The 9,605-nt window shown below is 41.7% G+C and overlaps 1 long non-coding RNA gene across 1 annotated transcript; it reads left to right on the top strand.

The window, feature by feature from the left end:
• Positions 1 to 2,857: 2,857 nt before the first annotated feature.
• LOC122572324 lies at positions 2,858 to 3,831 on the top strand. The gene is made up of 3 exons (XR_006318434.1): positions 2,858 to 3,285; positions 3,362 to 3,578; positions 3,681 to 3,831. It is a non-coding gene; the product is annotated as an uncharacterized LOC122572324 (long non-coding RNA).
• Positions 3,832 to 9,605: the final 5,774 nt, after the last annotated feature.

Here is a 9,605-nt window from a genome sequence, read left to right as displayed (position 1 = left end):
AAATAGAATATTTTACTCGTCGTATTAAGAAACATGTATAAACGATATACTCGTGCTTATTTTTGGTCGTTGTTTAATCGAATAAAAAAATGTCACGAATATACGATTTAATTGCAATTAAAATGATTTTCATTATTGAGAAATGGATCGTTTCTGGTACACGATGTTCACGAGCAATGGCAGTTAAGAGAGGGAAGTAGAGTAGCAACGTGTTGAACGCGACCGTCGCTCAACAGGACTAGATGCCTTGGCTCCTGACAGATAAATGCTTTTATGTAATGCTGCCAGGCCTCTAGTCTGGATAAAGAGAAGTAAAACCATTGCGCAATGACCCCGTTGCGCGTTTCGGCCAGGCCGTGTTGGGAAATCCATCGTGTCGTTAAAAATGTGGGCCATCGGCACATTCTTGTTCCACGAAAACAAGCCGCGATGCAACACCCAATACGACCTATATTGCCATCGTAGTTCGCCACTTTCATAATCTAATCTCGCCCTGTTTCGCCTCCACGAAACTCAATCTTATTTCAAACGAAAAGATTTTTCAGAAACATCTGTAAAATTTTGCAAGAGATATAAAACTTTATAGAACACCCAAATTTTTCTTCAACGTTAATTGACGATTATCGAATACTCACGAATTTCTGAAATTTCGATAAAAGATCCTAAACTTCCGTGTCTATTATATTACGTTTCGTAAAGCACTTTACCTGATAATTATCAAAAATTCCTACATTCTGAAATTTTGCATCGAATCTTACGGTAAAAGTTATAAACATCCGAATTCGCAAAACCCTCTTTCCCTTTGTAAGGAAATAATGGATGCGCAACATTTCTTGTTTTCTATTTTTTTATTAAATTATGTATGATCCAGCAACAACATTATTCAACAACAAAAAATGTTGTGCGTCTATTATTTCCTTCTAAAACGAAAGAAACTTTTGGGACAATCTATTATCTTCATTGATAATTATCCGATATTCCCAAATCTCAGAAATTTTGCATTCACTCCTATGGCAGGAGGTTGTAAACATTTTTGCTCGTTACAACGCTATGTCATAACTTCGTAAAGCATTTTAATTAATAATTATCCAATATTCCTAAATACGAGGAAATTTCGCATCCGACAAAAAGAGATGTAACTTAAAGTTGAATTATAATTACAGAAACAGCTGAGGCGACGATAAGGAAATCGAAATTGGCGCTAAATTATTGGAACGCGCGCCGCGCCGCGGTCGCAATGATTTTTTTCGCGAAAAGCCGGTGAACTTGGGGAATCACCGAGTGGCGCGCACGGGGCAAACGAAACGCGAACGTTCGCAGCGCCATCGGGTAGCGAATTGACCAAGTTGGTTGACAGGTACGCATCGGTTCGTGGACACTAGGTGGCAGGTAGGCTGGCCGTGGTAGCGGGCAATGTCAATGTCAATGAGCACGTGAGCCCCGCTCGAGGAAAAATCGATACGCTTCAGTGTCAAAGCTTTTCCCGGCGAAAGAGAGGTAGCTGCATACGCGAGAACAAACCCGGGAATAACCGAAGCATAGTTTATGATGCAATGCAATTTCTACTTAGATCCTTCTCTCCATTCTTCATATACTCATAGACACTTAGGAGTTACAGCTTCGTCTAAAAAGTGTCGTAACTAACTCATTTATGAAAGAAAGCGTGTTTGTTGATCGTAATTGATGTTATTTTAACGTAGTTGACGTTATTTCAAAGAAAATGCCGTAGTATTTGATGATATAGAACGAGGATGAGCGATAAGGTTCGTTACTAAAGGGAGAACTGATTCTACAGCTGCTGATTAAAGAGACGTCTCGAATAAAGCATCCCCTTTAAGAAACTTATTCCCAGAAGATTTCCGGAAATCAGCGTACAAATTTTCTATGTAACTAGCACACATTACTAAACAGATATACGAAAACATATCTAATCCAAGAGGTTTCTTCAACAGATATGCTGATATCCTGATTACGTAGCACGAAATATCACGAACCTGCGCGGAGCATAATTCCACACCGAGCAAAAATAACTTCATCGTACAGCATGCAATCATCTTGAACCATCCTGTCCCATCACGCAACCCCTACCCTATCACATCTGTCACCTAACTCCCCCTAGCACCGAAAAACATACGCAATCAGGCGCAACCACGAAACGATTCAATTAAAATATATCGTGTTTCACAGGTGGTCTGTCACACGAGTAAATCTCATCCTCGAATCACCATACGTAACCTTCAACCCACCCCCCCACCCACTCACCCCACCCCATTGTCAATAAACAAACAACAAGCCATAACAAAGAACCAGTACAACGAAGCGTCACAACACGACGAACGTAACGACGAATATGAATCACAGCCGAATTCAAGTTCATGTTTCCTGTGGAAAACACAGAGAGAAAGGAGAAAATAAAGGGAGGAACGAACCTTTGACGCGTTGATGACGACTCTCGGGATTCTGCGTCTCGTTGACCGCGATGGTGGCCTCGCACACCTCTATGGGATAGAGAGGGCCGCCGTTGTTCATGGTGTGATCGACGATCCCGATTTCGGGTGGATCGTCGCTCGCCACGTTCGCTGACATACCCGTGTCGCACTAATGACAACGTGTCGGACACTGTCGGTGTGCCACAATGGTAGGCGCACCGCGTACTCTCCAGGGTTGATGTCCATGAATGGGGTGGTGGGGTTGATCGAGAGGGTGAGAGCTGAGAGCTGCGGGGGTTCCGCGCACGCGCCACCGTTATACCCACGCGATCTCCGGCCCAACGAGTGACCCTTCTGTCTTTCGCGGATATCTCCGGTGCTCTTTTGTGCCCGCGCTTCCTTTGCGTAGGACTGCGATGACGCACGCGGGTCGTGTTTGCGCCGGGACACTTTTACCATCCGGTTGTTTTACTGTTTTAGTTGTAACCAACTGGGGGGTTGAAACTGCGACGGGAGACGCGGCTAGATATTTACAGCGCTGGCTATTTTTTCAAACCCGTGCACTCGTGTTGTCACAGGTGACTGGCTTTATCGGCGCGGAATTCGACGCGGCGCGACATCGAGAGTGGTAAAGATAGAGGGGAGTCGGACGCGGAGTTCAAGCATTTTATGACGTTTTTCTTTGAGTTTATGATAGGCTGTGTACGTTTCCAGTACGATTATTATATAACTCGTGTTGTTATTTCGACATCGAAATTTTTCTAAGGGGAATAACTCTTCTACGTGGGGATTTGTAGTGATAATAGTAACATAGTGTCCAGTTATAAAACGAAGCGCAGAATTTTGATAGAATACTGTATGTGAAATTGTAAATAGTTTTTGAAACTTGTCTTTGATCTGTAGCAATATTTATGATATTTTTTCTTTTTTAGCGATTTTTACGTATTTCGGTTGTTGTTGAACGAGTGTATATCGACATATACCAATCTATGTTTATGACGACCAAACGTAGACTAGTTTAATCTGCGATTGATTTGAAAATTACTTACAACCAAGTGTGGCACAGCTAGCAGCGAAGAAAGCGAAGATTTTCACTTACCTATAACAGAAAAACATTATACCATATTAGTAATTGGAAACGAATGAACGGTTAGGAAAGAATCGAAGCCATTAATAAATAAACGAGGATGCTTAGTCCGATTTTATTGAAAGGCTTTTATCTGATTGATAAACACGTCACTTTTGTTCCAGTATTTCCGCTACACTGTCAGCCATCGCGTACAATTGAACATCGTACTTACCTTTATATTACCCGCGTACTTACAAGTGGGCCACACGACACCAATCGTCCAGGAATAGACGCGTCTCATACGAAGTGAAATTTACCGATAACGCGTTTACAATGCAGACGATCATTTCTCCAATTCTTTCTCATTAGAGTTCGATCTTAGACGAGAAGAGAAAACATTATTTTTAAAGGTTCCTTATATTGAAGTTTCTTATATTTATCTTACTAGTCCGTTAAGGATTTTTATGTCAACTGTTTCGTTTCTACAAATAAAACAAAATATATCTCTGACATTATCGATATAAGTACTTTTTGCTTACTCACTAATCAAATAAATAAAATGAATCAGTAAAAACTACGTATTGTTGCAATTATTGAAACAATACATGCGCATGAAAAGAGTCTCTGCCTAAACCGCTGCCCTGATTATGTGAATTTCACAAAATCCCTATCATGGAGTTGGAAATAAGCCTGCGAACGAGGGTCATTCGACGGTTTACGAGATCTGAACCTTTATTCGGTTTCCCTAGTTCACCCTTCGTACCTGACCCTTTCCTCGGCTACCTGAAATCTGCCTTCAACCTCCTGTTTACCGTTCTACCCTCCGTTCAAAATTCCCGCTAATGGTGGCGGGCCGAAATTGGTCCTTCTGCTATCTATTAGGTGATAATGTTATCGGGGGGAATTTGCACGTCACGATACCGACCCACGAGTCGCGAATTTCCTGTCGTACCGACTCGCGGCTTGGGATTCGCGAAAGGACAGTGGCGCCTCGTCGCGGAGCGCGTTAGAACTGTTTGGCGATTGCTTTCGCGTGCAAATACACCCGCAAATTTATGAACCTTAGCTGTGCTATCGCTAACGCGTCACTTAATCCACTTTTTTCCATGACGCTTTATGACACTTTTCTTTTTTCGTCAAAATTCGCTCTTCTAGGTTGCAATAGGAACAAAATTTAACAAAGCGCGAAATTAATTAATTAAATGAAGGAGGCGATAGAATTTAGAAAGAGACTTTTGGGTAGAAGCGATAAATGTTAAATGAGAGTCAGAATTGAGAATCGCGACACTGTGATGTTCAGTTAGAAGATATATTAAAGATTATTATTTCGTAAATAATTCAGCATTTTGTTTTATCAATCTGATTTGGAAGAGATTTGAATTACACGGTATCTTATTTTACCTATTCTATTTTATTTATCCATTTCGTTGTGTAAAATTCTGTTTTGTCTATCTTCTCGCGCTCATTCGTCCGTTACAAGCACATAATACCTTCTTACACGAACTATTCCAAATTTTCTTCAACTTCCATTAAACCAACCCAGATTCAAAATTCCACTCTCTAGAACATCTACATTTTATACAATATAATTGCTCAGAAAAATGCCTGGGGATCGTAATTACACCTTAAACGACTCTCATCGACAAACTTGAATTAAAGATCGACATTTCACCTTTCTCTCTATTCAAATAATCCTCTCTCTTGACACCTGCATAACGAATTGCACAAAATCGTTCCTCCAACCCTGACCCAAGCGAAAAATCCCAAGCCACTTGGCGCGGAGCTGTTTGTCAGCAAGTATACATAGAAAGCTCTCATCCCTGCGTGTAACGAACAGGGGTGCGACGAGGTGTTGGCGAGGGCGAAACGTCGAAGCGCAGCTTGAGAGACACTGCGCGCGCGGCGCCGATGTATTCTTGGATGGAATAGAATCAAGAGACGGGAGTACGTGTTGGTGCACCTTGGAAACTCACCTACCCGCCGGGTCGTTGACCGGGCGCTAAGGAAAGTGGGACGAAGCAAACAGCACTCGGCGTTAATGCGCGAAGGCCTTGAGAGATCACTGACGCATGCGTCCGCGCGGAAAGATCGAGAAAGACCATCGTGTTGGCAAGACGAGGATGGAACGTTTCGCAAAGCCAAGAGGAACAGAGAAAGACTATACGACGAAGACCAGTAAATCCGCGTCCTTTCTCTTTGATCGAGCGACACACGCGTGTGCGTGCACGAGGAAAATTGGAAAAATCACGGTGTGGCACATCTGCACGTCGCCTCGTTCTTCGCCTCTCTTACTTTCCTACATACAAAGAAGAAGAAAGTTTCACCAACCATCTTCCGCTCGCTCCGTTTTGATCGCTACGGGACACTGAGGGCCGCGCTAATTTTTAATATCGACGCCGGAAAAGTGGAGCGGCGAACGACCTCGATTTACCATTGCAATCTTTTTTCTTCCACTTTTCTTCCCCGCTACCCCGACGCGTCTCCGTATCTGGATCTCTTTCGACGTAGGCTTTTCAACCACCGGTGCAGTCTCCGGGATGATTAACACGTGTCACGGGGGGAGGAAATTCGCGAAGGAAATGGTAACTCGAGGACTCGCTACGAGGACGTGACTCTTTCTTTCATTTCCTTATTTACGTTTCCTGTAATTCGAGTTTAATGTCGTGCCAATTACAAGGTTGTTAATAACGTTATATGATAACGATGCGCAAAAATATACGTACCATGTATGAAATAATATTGGACTAATTTATCGAGCAAATATCAAAACTTGTCCTGCGCTCATTACAATTTTCTGCTAGCCATTTTTTGGTATTGCGAAGCAGGTCCTTGCGTTCGTGATTTTCTTTTGCTCTTTCTCTCGCTCTTTAGTAGAGCACATGAGTTTCGCCACAGGAGCGAATTTATGTAAGTTAGTAAGCAGGGTTTACATAAGGCCTCGTGCACGCGTTAGTTTCCGCAACGCGCGCCACGACCCGACCAATTTAACCGCGTTGACGTAACGATGTCAACGCACCTTTAATCTTCACCGGCCGAAATTCGGTACGCGCGACCTTAAAACCGCCTCCACCGCTGATATTTCGCTAGTCGAACCATCGTTTATTATTGAAACAGACCCGCCAGATATTCGACCACCTGAGTCTCTCTATTAGGTACGACTTGCACACTCGGGACAGACTTCGCCGTAAGTTCTGTTCATCTTAACGACCTTTGGTCTAATCTTCCTTTAATACCTTGGTGCTTAGGTTAAGCTATATATAGACGTTGTTTGTTTCAGAATCCTATGATCTTCGTTCTAGTTTTTGCTGATTCGACGTAATCGGAATGAAACTTTCTGCGATTCGGTGTTACTTCGAGCTTTATGGAATTCGCAAGATTCCACAGCGAAGGTCATAATCTTCCTGAAATTACTGATTTCGATTAAACAACGATTAAAATCGAACAAATCCAAGTACATGGTTTATCAAGCATTGTCCAATACTAAACGAGCAGCAGAATGATTATTATTACAGGACTACAATATCAAACGAAAGTTCGCATAGACTTTCAAGGTTAATTTATTTTCCTTAGATTCGATGCAATTCGAGCGAAGTTTTTCCAAATCTGTTAACGTCCGAGTCGACTCTTCTCTGCTTACCTAGATTTAAGGATCATTCACGATGATCGTGTAGAAATTCGACGATATTCGATCAAATACCTCGAGAAATCCACGATACTCTCTATTTGACTATATTTAAACACGAAGAGCCGCTGTTCTATATTCGCTGGAATTCTCCAATTTTCATTCCAACTCCCTGTAAATTCTCTAATTTCCGTTTAAATTCCCCTCGATCTAGAACTCTCACCTAAATATCCTCCGGATTAGACAATCCACGGAATAACGTCCGAGTCGCGAATAAAGTTGGAACGAAAACGATTCGATCGAATAGCACGACGACGAAGGGACACCATGGTTGAACAGGACGACTGGACAAATGAGCCGGTTAATTGAACCGTTTAAGTCGATTTGATTCGCCGGCTGAATTGCATCAAGTGCCGGACGACGAAATAAATTCGATTGCGAAATCGGCCAGTTTGCCGGAAGTCGAACGGATCCACGGAGGCAAACCGGGACACGATGAAACGACAACACGCGGAGCACGATGATGATGTCAATCGGTTGCTGCCTCTCGGAAAGTGAAAGCACCGCGGCTTGTTTCTCTGTGTTGTAAACTTCATGGTTACAGGACGCCTCGAGCCACGTTTCGGTCTCCTCTTTCTCGCGCGACCCTTTTCCAATCGACTGAAAAATTCTTCTGGATCTAACTGCATATGATCGAATGTACGATAAGAATTGAACACTCTGTGTTAGTTTCAAACTATTTTTGCCGATCTCTCAATGATAGAATCGTTTTTGTAAAGAAAAAAAGAGATAATTGATCAGTTTTTGATCGATGTCGTTTAACTGTCAAGTTGGAAATTTGCAGGTAAAAATTTGTGGCCGAAAGATCACGCGATTTGACGAAGTTTATCTTTCAGAATAGAGACGAAGTTATTTCTTTCGTCGAAAGAATTGTTTTCCCCAAGGAAGCGAAGAGAATCGATTTGTCTTCTGATCGATGGTCGTCGTTCGTTAAACTGAAAGTTTGCAGTTTGTATTTTTGGGATCGGTTGTTGAATCAGCCGTGAAGTCTTGGAAATAAAGTCTTGCAGATAGTTTTCTATCTTCCGATACTTATTATATCCATTTTGTATTCGTCTTAGTTGTTTGAAAAGTATGTACTTGTATCACTTTTTCACCGAGCTGCTGAATCTTGTGAATCTCAGCGGATAAGCATTTTATAAATTTCGCAAAGTATCGTTTAAGGAATTTCTTCGAGCATATTTGTTCCCCTTCGTATCTATAATTTCTCGTTCGCGCTTTAATATTTTCCTCATCTTCCTACTAAATCTTGAGTAATTTTTCCAGAAGCGAGAACGTTACGCAGAACCAAGTATTTTAAACATGGAAACTTCCTTTTTTTCATAATGTACCTTACAAAACAAACGGCTTGCACAACGATGTATTGCACATTTCTTAAGTGGACGTGATATAGAACGACTGGACATCTTGAAAAGTTCTACAAATTGGCGGTGTACATTTACAAAATTGCGCTAAGCAATAGAAAGCATTCGTTCGATACTTGGAACGTACCTAAGTACTTGCTTGGTAAAATAACGTGGCCTCGATCGAACGAGTTAGTATATGATTCAACCATGGAAATATTTATAAATTCGCAGCTTACAAAATTCTGTGTACTTTAAAGTTAGCTACAACTGTCAAAACTAGCAGAGCGAAAAAGCAACTTTCTCGAATCTCCGTGAATACGTCTCAGCTATGCTTTCGACAGGATCCTTTCCAGACGTTACGTAAGAAGAACACTTGGTTAATTTCTTTGTCGTTCAATTTCTTGCGCGACGAAAAATTCAGCGGATATTTAGCTGGAACTTTAATTCTGATTTTAATTCCAAATTACGAGACCGCGGACTACCGGACGTGAATTGTGTACAATACACCGATGTTTTGCTTTAGAGCCGACGTTAGTGCAGTAAATATCTAGCGTTGACGTCACAGTACCCACGGTAAGAGTCATAAAGCAAGGGGCTAGGGAAGCAATAACGCCAAGCACAAAAAGGTATACGAAGAAGACGTGTTTTTACCGGTAACTTCAACTTCCCTTTAACCCTATCAACTTCTATAACTAGGAAATTAGACCGCAATAAAGACAAACTAATTACAGTTATATCCATTTTGCTACTCTGCCATTAAGTCACTCTGAAAGAAACAAACTATTACGTGGAAAACCTGTCAATTCGATAAAAAACAAGTCAATTTCAAGCAGATCGCTTCGATACATGGAAACCTAAAAACGATGCGATTTGTTTCCCGCAGAGATAAAAGGACGCGTTTTAAGATACAGAAAATCCACAAATAAATCCATAAACATAATCCAGAAGTTTGAAAATTCCAACGACGAATTGGCCTCGTCTTCCTCGATCAACAGATTAAACACGTTGTTTGCCGCGGTGATCATCGTTTCTGCATTTCGTTTCAAAATAGAAAAGAAAAGAGAAGGAAAGAAAGGGAA

The sequence above is a fragment of the Bombus pyrosoma genome, linkage group LG11, assembly GCF_014825855.1.
Source record: "Bombus pyrosoma isolate SC7728 linkage group LG11, ASM1482585v1, whole genome shotgun sequence".
NCBI lineage: Eukaryota > Metazoa > Arthropoda > Insecta > Hymenoptera > Apidae > Bombus > Bombus pyrosoma.
This window is presented reverse-complemented; position numbering and strand designations above follow the sequence as displayed.